Raw genomic sequence first — 13,140 nt, 5'->3', positions numbered from 1 at the left:
ATTCTCGCCTCGGGCAGTATGAAGGCAATGTGCTTCCCTGCCCCTGGCCACAAAGCACTGAGGGAAGGGCGGTTAAAATTAAAGTTAAAGTTAAAATCTTGCACCAGGGCCCAAGAGCTTTTAGCTACGCCCCTGAGGCCATGGGGTGTTGTCATAGAAACATAGAATGTGTCGGCAGATAAGAACCATTTGGCCCATCTAGTCTGCCCAATATACTAAGAACTATGGATAGCCCCTGGCCCTATCTTATATGAAGGATGGCCTTATGCCTATCCCATGCATGCTTAAACTCCTTCACTGTATTTGCAGCTACCACTTCTGCAGGTAGGCTATTCCATGCATCCACTATTCTCTCAGTAAAGTAATACTTCCTGATATTACTTTTAAACCTTTGCCCCTCTAATTTAAAACTATGTCCTCTTGTAGCAGTTTTTCTTCTTTTAAATATTCTCTCCTCTTTTACCTTGTTGATTCCCTTTATGTATTTAAAAGTTTCTATCATATCCCCTCTGTCTCGTCTTTCTTCCAAGCTATACATGCTAAGGTCCTTTAATATTTCCTGGTAAGTTTTATCCTGCAATCCATGTACCAGTTTAGTAGCTCTTCTCTAAACTCTCTCCAAAGTATCAATATCCTTCTGGAGATATGGTCTCCAGTACTGCGCACAATACTCCAAATGAGGTCTCACTAGTGCTCTGTAGATCGGCATGAGCACCTCCCTCTTTCTACTGGTAATTCCTCTCCCTATACACCCAAGCATTCTGCTAGTATTTCCTGCTGCTCTATGACATTGTCTGCCTACCTTTAAGTCTTCTGAAATAATGACCCCTAAATCCCTTTCCTCAGATACTGAGGTTAGGACAGTATCACTGATTTTATATTCTGCTCTTGGGTTTTTACGTCCCAGGTGCATTATCTTGCACTTATCAACATTAAATTTTAGTTGCCAGATTTTTGACCATTCCTCTAGTTTTCCTAAATCCTTTTCCATTTGGTGTATCCCTCCAGGAACATCAACCCTGTTACAAATCTTTGTGTCATCAGCAAAAAGACACACCTTACCAGCGAGGCCTTCTGCAATTTCACTGATAAAGATATTAAACAATATGGGTCCCAGGACAGATCCCTGAGGTACCCCACTGGTAACAAGACCTTGGTCTGAATATACTCCATTGACTACAACCCTCTGTTGCCTGTCCCTCAGCCACTGCCTAATCCATTCAACAATATGGGAGTCCAAGCCCAAAGACTGCAATTTATTGATAAGCCTTCTGTGTGGGACAGTATCAAAAGCCTTACTGAAGTCTAGATAAGCGATGTCTACTGCACCTCCTCCATCTATTATTTTAGTCCCCCCATCAAAAAAATCAATAAGATTAGTTTGACATGATCTCCCTGAAGTAAACCCATGCTGTTTTTCATCTTTTAATCCATGGGATTTTAGATGTTCCACAATCCTCTCCTTAAGTATGGTTTCCATTAATTTCCCCACTATTGATGTCAGGCTTACTGGCCTATAGTTGCCCGATTCCTCCCTACTACCTTTCTTGTGAATGGGCACAACATTTGCTAATTTCCAATCTTCTGGGATGACTCCTGTTGCCAGTGATTGGTTAAATAAATCTGTTAATGGTTTTGCTAGTTCACCACTGAGCTCTTTTAATAGCTTTGGGTGTATCCCATCAGGCCCCTGTGACTTATTTGTATTGATTTTAGACAGCTGACTTAGAACCTCTTCCTCTGTAAAGACACATGCATCAAAAAATTCATTAGTCTTCTTTCCTAACTGAGGTCCTTTTCCTTCATTTTCCTTTGTAAAGACTGAACAGAAGTATTCATTGAGGCAGTCAGCTAGTTCTTTATCTTCTTCCATATACCTTCCTTCTTTTGTTTTTAATTTTGTAATTCCTTGTTTTAGTTTCCTTTTTTCATTTATGTATCTGAAGAATGCCTTATCGCCTTTTTTCCCTGACTGAGCTAATTTCTCTTCTGCCTGTGCTTTAGAAGCTCTTATAACTTGTTAGGCCTCTCTCTGCCTAATCTTATAAATTTGCCTGTCATCCTCGTTTTGTTTTTATTTATAATTCCTAAATGCTATCTTTTTCTTTTTAATGATTTTGGCCACTTCTGCTGAGTACCACAGTGGTCTCTTCCTTTTTTTGCTTTTACTGACAAGCCTAATGCAATTTTCTGTTGCCTTCAATAGTGCCTCTTTTAAGTAGTGCCATTTCTCCAGGACTCCAATGAAACTGTTCCAATCTGATAGGGACTCCTATACCACTAATCTAATTTGAGAAAAGTCAGTTTTTCTAAAATCTAAAACTTTTGATTTTGTGTGGTGTGACTCAGTCACTGTACTTATAGTAAACCACACTGACTGGTGATCACTAGATCCCAAGCTTTCCCCTACAGTAATACCATATATAAAATTCCCATTTGTGAATACTAAATCTAAAATGGCATCCTTCCGGGTTGGCTCCTCAACTACTTGCTGTAGAGATAATCCCAGTAGGGAATTTAGAATATCTGTACCCCTGGCAGAACTAGCTATTTTGGTTTTCCAGTTTACATCTGGAAGATTGAAGTCTCCCATAATGATAACTTCCCCCTTCAATGTCATTTTAGCTATTTCCTCAACTAGTAGATCATCTAATTCTTTGACTTGGGTAGGTGGTCTGAATATCACACCTACACGAGTTACCTTATGATTATCAAGCTGCAAGGTAACCCAAACTGACTCTAAATTGTTCTCGCTAACTTGTATCAAATTAGATTTTATGCTGTCTTTCACATACAGGGCCACCCCTCCCCCTTCTTGCCTTCTCTGTCTTTCCTGTATAGAGAGAACCCTGGTATTGATATATCCCAGTCATTACTCCCCTTGAACCACGTCTCGGTAACAGCCACTACATCTATATTCTCATATGCCATTATAGCCTCAAGTTCATTGATCTTATTCCCTAAACTGTGAGCATTTGTAGATAAGAATCTGAGCTTGTCATTTCTTAACCTTTGTGCTACTGGCATCTTCTGGCATTGTTCCGGTGGGCAGTCGGACTGCTGGATTATCACTCTTTTGCCCCCCTTTCCTAGTTTAAATGCTTCTTAGCAAATACTTGGAACTGTTCACCAAGGACATTCGTTCCTTTGAGAGAAAGATGCAAACCATCTTTCTTGTACAGTTCTTTTCCATTCCAACAAGAGCTAACATGAGACACAAAGCCAAACCCTTGGTTCAGACACCATTCACCAAGCCATACATTGAATTCCTTAATGCGCATCTTCCTGTCATGCTGAAGGTTATGCACAGGCAAAACTGCAGAGAATGAAACAGTTGACGCAACCTCCCGTATATCCTTTCCAAGTGTGTGAAAAGCTTCTTTCATCTTTGAAACCTCATTACAAGCGAGATCGTTTGTCCCAAGATGGACAATAACATCCACTTCCCTTTCCTGCTTTGCTTGCCTAACAATATTCAGGATCCGTCGTCTATCCCTGCTAGCGGTAGCACCAGGGAGACATCTCACAACACCATTCTCCTCAAACTTCACACCTCTTATGATGGAATCGCCCACCAACAGCTGCTTACTATCAGTCCTCACCTTCTCCTTTCTGTCTTTGGCTGCAGTCTTGCATACTTTAGGCATGGGAGATGATTGTTTCTCACCCACTGTGCTTGAGCCATCCGCCATGTTGCTCTTGCACTCTGAAAGTGCTGCAAATGAATTATGGAGAGCCACAGACTGTGGGACATGTCTTCTATCCACAACTCTCAGTCTGCCAGAACCTACAGTAACCCATTTTCCATTTCTAGGGGGCCTCTGTGGCAGTGGCATTGCAACGTTCTCAGCCTGAGTTTGTTTAATGGTTAATTTACAAATCTCATATTTCAAAAAGGTAATTTCCTGTTGCATTATGGAGAGCTGTCTACAGATCAGACAGTATCCAAACCTCTGAAGAGTGGAACCTGAAATAAAAGCACAACAATTCCTGCACAGAACCAGGTCTGCCATTGCAAAGAGGGGAAAATTTTTTAGACAAACAAATCTTACTTGTTTAGATTGTATCCACCTCCAGATTACCTCCTGAGTATCTCCTGAATATCTCCAATGCACTTGCAGACCAGCACTTGATTAGACCAGCACTTGATTAGCAGCAAGCGTCCAGCCAACATGCCAACAAGTAATGCACAAACATATGTAGATAATAAACACAGTGATTTCATTGCTGACAGGTAAGGGCCTCGTTGTTGTCACTGGACAGAGATAATGAACTCAGTGGGGCAGATTTACTATTGAAAATGCGCAATTTGTGCCAAACAAAAACCTGGTGCACATGCTTTGTACTGCATTTATCAAGTATTTTACACACTTTTCTAAGTTATTTACGCCTCAACGACAAAGGTGTGTGGCTTAAATGCGCCTCTGTGCGCCAAAAAATGCAGCAAAATTTTATAGGTAGTGTAAAGTTAGAAGAAGTTTAAGGCTCTCTGTCTAAGGCTACTTTCACACTAGCGTTTTCAATTCCGCTATTGAGATCCGTCATAGGATCTCAATAGCGGATGAAAAGTTTTGTCCCCATCCATTGTCAATGGGGACAAAACTGAACTGAACGAAATGGAGTGCACCAGAATGCGTCATACACACAAAGTAAGTCAATGGAGACGGATCCGTTTTCTCTGACACAATAGAAAACGGATCCATCCCCCATTGACTTACAATGCTGTTCATGGCGGATCCGTCATGGCTATATAAGACATAATACAACCAGATCCGTTCATGATGGATGCATGCGGTTGTATTATTGTATTATTGTAACTGAAGCGTTTTTGCTGATCCATGACAGATCCACAAAAAACATTAGTGTGAAAGTAGCCTAAGTTTATAATGTGTTGACGGTTTTAGTAAATCCGCCCCAGTGTTTTCACATGACAGGGATCATTAATGCAATGATTTCACAAAAGTAATAAACACGGTGATAGAGCTAAAAGATTATGCACATGGTAAAGCAATAGTACAGCATTAATAATCAGTGACGTCACAACACAGACATAAAAATTGTTATTCCCTTATGTGGCAGAGTGGTAATGTGTCCAAAAGCTGCACTAGTAAAAGGGCGCAATCACCATCATATGATGTGACATTAGTGTGGATGAAACATACCTGAAATTATAGCTGATGTGTAAATATAGCTTAAAATGCTCAAACTGTCAAAATTTGGTCATGTGCATGAGGCCTTATACTAATGACCTATGCTCAGGATTGGTCACCAGTATCTGATCAGTGGGAGTACAACACCCGGGACCCAATTAACCACTTGCCGCCGCGCTAACGCCGAAAGGCGTCATTGCGGCGGCTCCCCCAGGCTACGCTAATGCCGATTGGCGTCATCTCGCGTGAGCTGAGATTTCCTGTGAACGCGCGCACACAGGCGCGCGCGCTCACAGGAACAGAAGGTAAGAGAGTTGATCTCCAGCCTGCCAGCGGCGATCGTTCGCTGGCAGGCTGGAGATGTGTTTTTTTTAACCCCTAACAGGTATATTAGACGCTGTTTTGATAACAGCGTCTAATATACCTGCTACCTGGTCCTCTGGTGGTCCCCTTTGTTTGGATCGACCACCAGAGGACACAGGTAGCTCAGTAAAGTAGCACCAAGCACCACTACACTACACTACACCCCCCCCCGTCACTTATTAACCCCTTATTAGCCCCTGATCACCCCATATAGACTCCCTGATCACCCCCCTGTCATTGATTACCCCCCTGTCATTGATTACACCCCTGTAAAGCTCCATTCAGATGTCCGCATGATTTTTACGGATCCACTGATAGATGGATCGGATCCGCAAAACGCATACGGACGTCTGAATGGAGCCTTACAGGGGCGTGATCAATGACTGTGGTGATCACCCCATATAGACTCCCTGATCACCCCCCTGTCATTGATTACCCCCCTGTCATTGATCACCCCCCTGTAAAGCTCCATTCAGATGTCCGCATGATTTTTACGGATCCACTGATAGATGGATCGGATCCGCAAAACACATACAGGCGTCTCCCTGGAGCCTTCCAGGGGGGGTGATCACCCCATATAGACTCCCTGATCACCCCCCTGTCATTGATTACACCCCTGTCATTGATTACACCCCTGTCATTGATCACCCCCCTGTAAAGCTCCATTCAGATGTCCGCATGATTTTTACGGATCCACTCATAGATGGATCGGATCCGCAAAACGCATACGGACGTCTGAATGGAGCCTTACAGGGGCGTGATCAATGACTGTGGTGATCACCCCATATAGACTCCCTGATCACCCCCCTGTCATTGATTACCCCCCTGTCATTGATCACCCCCCTGTAAAGCTCCATTCAGATGTCCGCATGATTTTTACGGATCCACTGATAGATGGATCGGATCCGCAAAACACATACAGGCGTCTCCCTGGAGCCTTCCAGGGGGGGTGATCACCCCATATAGACTCCCTGATCACCCCCCCTGTCATTGATCACCCCCCCTGTCATTGATCACCCCCCCGTCAGGCTGCATTCAGATGTCCGTATAATTTTTACGGATCCACGGATACATGGATCGGATCCGCAAAACACATACGGACATCTGAATGGAGCCTTACAGGGGGGTGATCAATGACAGGGGGGTGATCACCTCATATAGACTCTCTGATCACCCCCCTGTCATTGATCACCCCCCTGTCATTGATCACCCCCCTGTAAGGCTCCATTCAGACATTTTTTTGGCCCAAGTTAGCGGAAATTATTATTTTTTTTCTTACAAAGTCTCATATTCCACTAACTTGTGTCCAAAAAAAAAATCACACATGAACTCACCATACCCCTCACGGAATCCAAATGCGTAAATTTTTTTAGACATTTATATTCCAGACTTCTTCTCACGCTTTAGGGCCCCATGAATGCCAGGGCAGTATAAATACCCCACATGTGACCCCATTTCGGAAAGAAGACACCCCAAGGTATTCCGTGAGGGGCATATCGAGTCCATGAAAGATTGAAATTTTTGTCCCAAGTTAGCGGAAAGGGAGACTTTGTGAGAAAAAAATAAAAAATATCAATTTCCGCTAACTTGTGCCAAAAAAATTTTTTTTCTATGAACTCGCCATGCCCCTCATTGAATACCTTGGGGTGTCTTCTTTCCAAAATGGGGTCACATGTGGGGTATTTATACTGCCCTGGCATTCTAGGGGCCCCAAAGCGTGAGAAGAAGTCTGGTATCCAAATGTCTAAAAATGCCCTCCTAAAAGGATTTTGGGCACCTTTGCGCATCTAGGCTGCAAAAAAGTGTCACACATCTGGTATCGCCGTACTCAGGAGAAGTTGGGGAATGTGTTTTGGAGTGTCATTTTACATATACCCATGCTGGGTGAGAGAAATATCTTGGTCAAATGCCAACTTTGTATAAAAAAAATGGGAAAAGTTGTCTTTTGCCAAGATATTTCTCTCACCCAGCATGGGTATATGTAAAATGACACCCCAAAACACATTGCCCAACTTCTCCTGAATACGGCGATACCACATGTGTGACACTTTTTTGCAGCCTAGGTGGGCAAAGGGGCCCACATTCCAAAAAGCACCTTTAGGATTTCACAGGTCATTTACCTACTTACCACACATTAGGGCCCCTGGAAAATGCCAGGGCAGTATAACTACCCCACAAGTGACCCCATTTTGGAAAGAAGACACCCCAAGGTATTCCGTGAGGGGCATGGCGAGTTCCTAGAATTTTTTATTTTTTGTCACAAGTTAGTGGAAAATTATGATTTTTTTTTTTTTTTCTTACAAAGTCTCATATTCCACTAACTTGTGACAAAAAATAAAAACTTCCATGAACTCACTATGCCCATCAGCGAATACCTTGGGGTGTCTTCTTTCCAAAATGGGGTCACTTGTGGGGTAGTTAGACTGCCCTGGCATTCTAGGGGCCCAAATGTGTGGTAAGGAGTTTGTGACAATACCTTTGTGACAATACCTTGTGACAAAAAATAAAAAGTTCTATGAACTCACTATGCCCATCAGCGAATACCTTAGGCTGTCTACTTTCCGAAATGGGGTCATTTGTGGGGTGTTTGTACTGTCTGGCCATTGTAGAACCTCAGGAAACATGACAGGTGCTCAGAAAGTCAGAGCTCCTTCAAAAAGCGGAAATTCACATTTTTGTACCATAGTTTGTAAACGCTATAACTTTTACCCAAACCATTTTTTTTTTACCCAAACATTTTTTTTTTATCAAAGACATGTAGAACAATAAATTTAGAGCAAAATTTATATATGGATGTCATTTTTTTTTTTGCAAAATTTTACAACTGAAAGTGAAAAATGTCATTTTTTTGCAAATAAATCGTTATATTTCGATTAATAACAAAAAAAGTAAAAATGTCAGCAGCAATGAAATACCACCAAATGAAAGCTCTATTAGTGAGAAGAAAAGGAGGTAAAATTCATTTGGGTGGTAAGTTGCATGACCGAGAAATAAACCGCTAAAGTTGTGGAGTGCCGATTTGTAAAAAAAGGGCCTGGTCTTTAGGGGGGTATAAACCTGTGGTCCTTAAGTGGTTAAAAACTACCTGTACTCACACTATTTGTCCAAAAACATCACAAAATGACAAAAAAAAAGCATTTTTGGATGTGCTTTTTGAAAACACACACCAAAATAAGAATGTGTGGTAGCACAATAATAATTTATTGAGACAGAATTGTGTAGGATAACATTTGAACTACAAACCTGTTTTAATCTGATGAACTGTAATGCTGATAGAAACTAACTATACAATTGCTCCTTATATCAAATAAAAATGCAATTTCTTTGTCTGCCTCATGGCATATGTAAAACATTTTAAGCAAATTCTTAGATTTTTGAGATGCATTTAAAGATACATTTAAAGTCTCTTAGTCTGAATAATTCTGCATATATTTTCTATAGATACCAAGAAATAAAGATCATTCATTACTTAGAGCTTAAAACGTACAATAGAAAATTTAACATTAGAGGGATATTTATAACAAATTCTTAACAGGTAACTGTTCCAGTCACTGAAGCATATTCAAGCCACATTTAATTCAATTTATACAGATATTGCTAATGCCTCAAATTCGTATTCATGAAGCTCAGCATTATTACCCACTGCAGATCTTGTCATAAAGCTATGGGACCTCTCTGACCAATCAGAGTGATGATGTAAATGGTTTACATAACATTCCCAACAATTGAAAAAAATCATCCTGTATTATCAAAATATTTAATTTATCCATTTAGACATATACAAACGATGCAATATACTTGATCCTTTAAATGGTTATTAACTTTTCACACAAATTGGCATAAATCAATAGTACAGGCGGATATAAAAACAATTGTAATTTGTCTTAGAGAAGAAGGCCTTTTTCTCCGCTAATCAGCTCTTCCCCACCTCCTAAATTAATAATTACTCTGAATTCTGTGATAAATCCATCTTCAGAGAGCGATTTGGGCAGCCAGCTCAATGAAGGATCAGATTACAAGTCAAAGGAGAGGTACAGAAGGGAAGAGGACCGAGCTGTAGAGTGAGAAACCAACAAAGAGGAGCAGATAGGGAGGCTGCAGCAGCTGCTAGTGTTTTTTGTCACCCCATGTACTTTATTCATATCAATACTGTTCAGTGCTTCTCTATAATGCCCTATATTGTGCTTCTGAGTGATTCTTAGTGAAAGTTAGAGAGCAGAATCCCTTGCTTTCTCCATGTGCATTCATGGAAGCCATCATCAGGGAAGTCGATTTGCATAAATCTTTGTTCTAATACTGTATGGAGCAGGAGCCTTGGAACCGAACCCGAGTTCGGAAAATAGTTTTTTACAGTACAAATTAATTTATGAAGCTATTGCATGAAGTCTCGCGAGACTTTGCGGAGCAATAACTTCGGCTCATCGGAGCCAATACATTCTACTACTGTACGGAGCTCCTGCTCGGTACAGTATTAGAACAAAGTTTTATGCGAATCGACCGGATGTTTCATCAGAAGCTTGTCCCCAGCTCAGGCAGAACAGAGAATTATAGATGAGCCCCCAGAGGGGAACCTGATAAAAATTCAGGATACAAGTCATATAATGGTCAGATATAGTTTATACCCACACACAAGTCTAATAAGTCCACTCAGCGCCCGCTCATCCTGCTTGCAAAATGCCCACATACTTACCTACACTATTGATGAGTTCTTCCAAACTTCCTCCTTCTGTGTGCATGGTAAGCTGGGCGCTGCCTACCACATATACCCGCGCTACTGCTGCCTCCTCCTTTTTCTGACCGAAGAGGAGGAACAGCAGTGGACAGGGAGAGGTAACGTGAAGGTGGTGTTGGCGGCGGCGGTGCCATCTTAGAAGCTAGACTCTGTCCTGAGACTGAGAGCTGCCTGCTGCGCCTGCTACATAAGTATGCTGGGGACAGACTTGGAGGGCATGCTGCTGCAGAACAAGAGAGGTGAAACCACTGGCAGGAACACACCATCCCATCACAGTGATAGTCTATCACTGGGATGGTGTGTTCCTGCCATGGTTTCACCCCTTGTGTTCTGCAGCAGCATGCCCTCCACCTATATACAGCCTATACCTATGTACAGCCTATATCTATACAGTCTACACCTATGTACAGACTATACCTATACAGTCTAGACCTATGTTCAGCCTATACCTATATACAGCCTATACTTATATACAGCCTACACCTATATACAGTCTATACCTATATACAGCCTATACCCTAGTACAGCCTACAACTATATACCGCCTTTACCTATATACTGCTTATATCTATATACAGTCTACACCTATATACAGTCTATACCTATATACAGCCTATACCTATTTACAGTCTACACCTTTGTACAGCCTATACCTATACACTGCGTGCAGAATTATTAGGCAAATGAGTATTTTGACCACATCATCCTCTTTATGCATGTTGTCTTACTCCAAGCTGTATAGGCTCGAAAGCCTACTACCAATTAAGCATATTAGGTGATGTGCATCTCTGTAATGAGAAGGGGTGTGGTCTAATGACATCAACACCCTATATTAGGTGTGCATAATTATTAGGCAACTTCCTTTCCTTTGGCAAAATGGGTCAAAAGAAGGACTTGACAGGCTCAGAAAAGTCAAAAATAGTGAGATATCTTGCAGAGGGATGCAGCACTCTTAAAATTGCAAAGCTTCTGAAGCGTGATCATCGGACAATCAAGCGTTTCATTCAAAATAGTCAACAGGGTCGCAAGAAGCGTGTGGAAAAACCAAGGCGCAAAATAACTGCCCATGAACTGAGAAAAGTCAAGCGTGCAGCTGCCAAGATGCCACTTGCCACCAGTTTGGCCATATTTCAGAGCTGCAACATCACTGGAGTGCCCAAAAGCACAAGGTGTGCAATACTCAGAGACATGGCCAAGGTAAGAAAGGCTGAAAGACGACCACCACTGAACAAGACACACAAGCTGAAACGTCAAGACTGGGCCAAGAAATATCTCAAGACTGATTTTTCTAAGGTTTTATGGACTGATGAAATGAGAGTGAGTCTTGATGGGCCCGTGGCTGGATTGGTAAAGGGCAGAGAGCTCCAGTCCGACTCAGACGCCAGCAAGGTGGAGGTGGAGTACTGGTTTGGGCTGGTATCATCAAAGATGAGCTTGTGGGGCCTTTTCGGGTTGAGGATGGAGTCAAGCTCAACTCCCAGTCCTACTGCCAGTTTCTGGAAGACACCTTCTTCAAGCAGTGGTACAGGAAGAAGTCTGCATCCTTCAAGAAAAACATGATTTTCATGCAGGACAATGCTCCATCACACGCGTCCAAGTACTCCACAGCGTGGCTGGCAAGAAAGGGTATAAAAGAAGAAAATCTAATGACATGGCCTCCTTGTTCACCTGATCTGAACCCCATTGAGAACCTGTGGTCCATCATCAAATGTGAGATTTACAAGGAGGGAAAACAGTACACCTCTCTGAACAGTGTCTGGGAGGCTGTGGTTGCTGCTGCACGCAATGTTGATGGTGAACAGATCAAAACACTGACAGAATCCATGGATGGCAGGCTTTTGAGTGTCCTTGCAAAGAAAGGTGGCTATATTGGTCACTGATTTGTTTTTGTTTTGTTTTTGAATGTCAGAAATGTATATTTGTGAATGTTGAGATGTTATATTGGTTTCACTGGTAAAAATAAATAATTGAAATGGGTATATATTTGTTTTTTGTTAAGTTGCCTAATAATTATGCACAGTAATAGTCACCTGAACACACAGATATCCCCCTAAAATAGCTAAAACTAAAAACAAACTAAAAACTACTTCCAAAAATATTCAGCTTTGATATTAATGAGTTTTTTGGGTTCATTGAGAACATGGTTGTTGTTCAATAATAAAATTAATCCTCAAAAATACAACTTGCCTAATAATTCTGCACTCCCTGTATACAGTCTATACCTCTATACAGCCTGCACCTATATACTGCCTATACCTATATACAGCCTATATCTATATACAGGCTACACCTATATACAGTCCACACCTATATACTATATGCACTATATACTATATGCACCAACCTGTTTTCACGCCAAACAGGTAGCAAGCCTTCATCCAGACATAAGGCTCCCAGATCCCAACACAGAGACCTCGCTTCTGAGCCCAGCTACCTATTTAAGGACAGTCAGGTGCTGCCAAAACCCGGACCGGCACTTAAAATCTGGTCCGGTATTTGACCTCACCTGGCTGTAAAGCAGCCCATGCTGGGAGGAAAATACCTGTTTTCCAGACTAAACCTCTCACTGTGTCACAATATGTATAGGCTGTATATACTGTATGTACATAGGTATGGGCTGTATATAGGTATAGACTGTGTATAGGTATAGGCTGTATATAGGTATATCTATCTATCCATCCCACATGAGTTATATTGTTCGGCATGGTGTAACCTCCATATATTTGCTGTACAGTATACATTATAATCCCTGTACCATGCTGTACAATATACATTATAATCCCTGCACCATGCTATACAATATACATTTTAACCCCTGCATCATGCTATACAATGTACATTATAATCATACACCATGCCGTTCAATATACAGTATAACACCTACACTGTGGGATT

At 41.7% G+C, this 13,140-nt stretch overlaps 1 pseudogene; it reads right to left on the bottom strand.

The window, feature by feature from the left end:
* LOC121002606 overlaps positions 1-10,249 on the bottom strand; it is a 40,970-nt pseudogene extending 30,721 nt beyond the window's left edge.
* Positions 10,250-13,140: the final 2,891 nt, after the last annotated feature.

This window comes from Bufo bufo, chromosome 5 (assembly GCF_905171765.1).
Source record: "Bufo bufo chromosome 5, aBufBuf1.1, whole genome shotgun sequence".
In the NCBI taxonomy this organism is placed as follows: Eukaryota; Metazoa; Chordata; class Amphibia; order Anura; family Bufonidae; genus Bufo; species Bufo bufo.
Note: the sequence above shows the minus strand (reverse complement) of the source record. Positions and strands in the feature narration are given on the sequence as shown.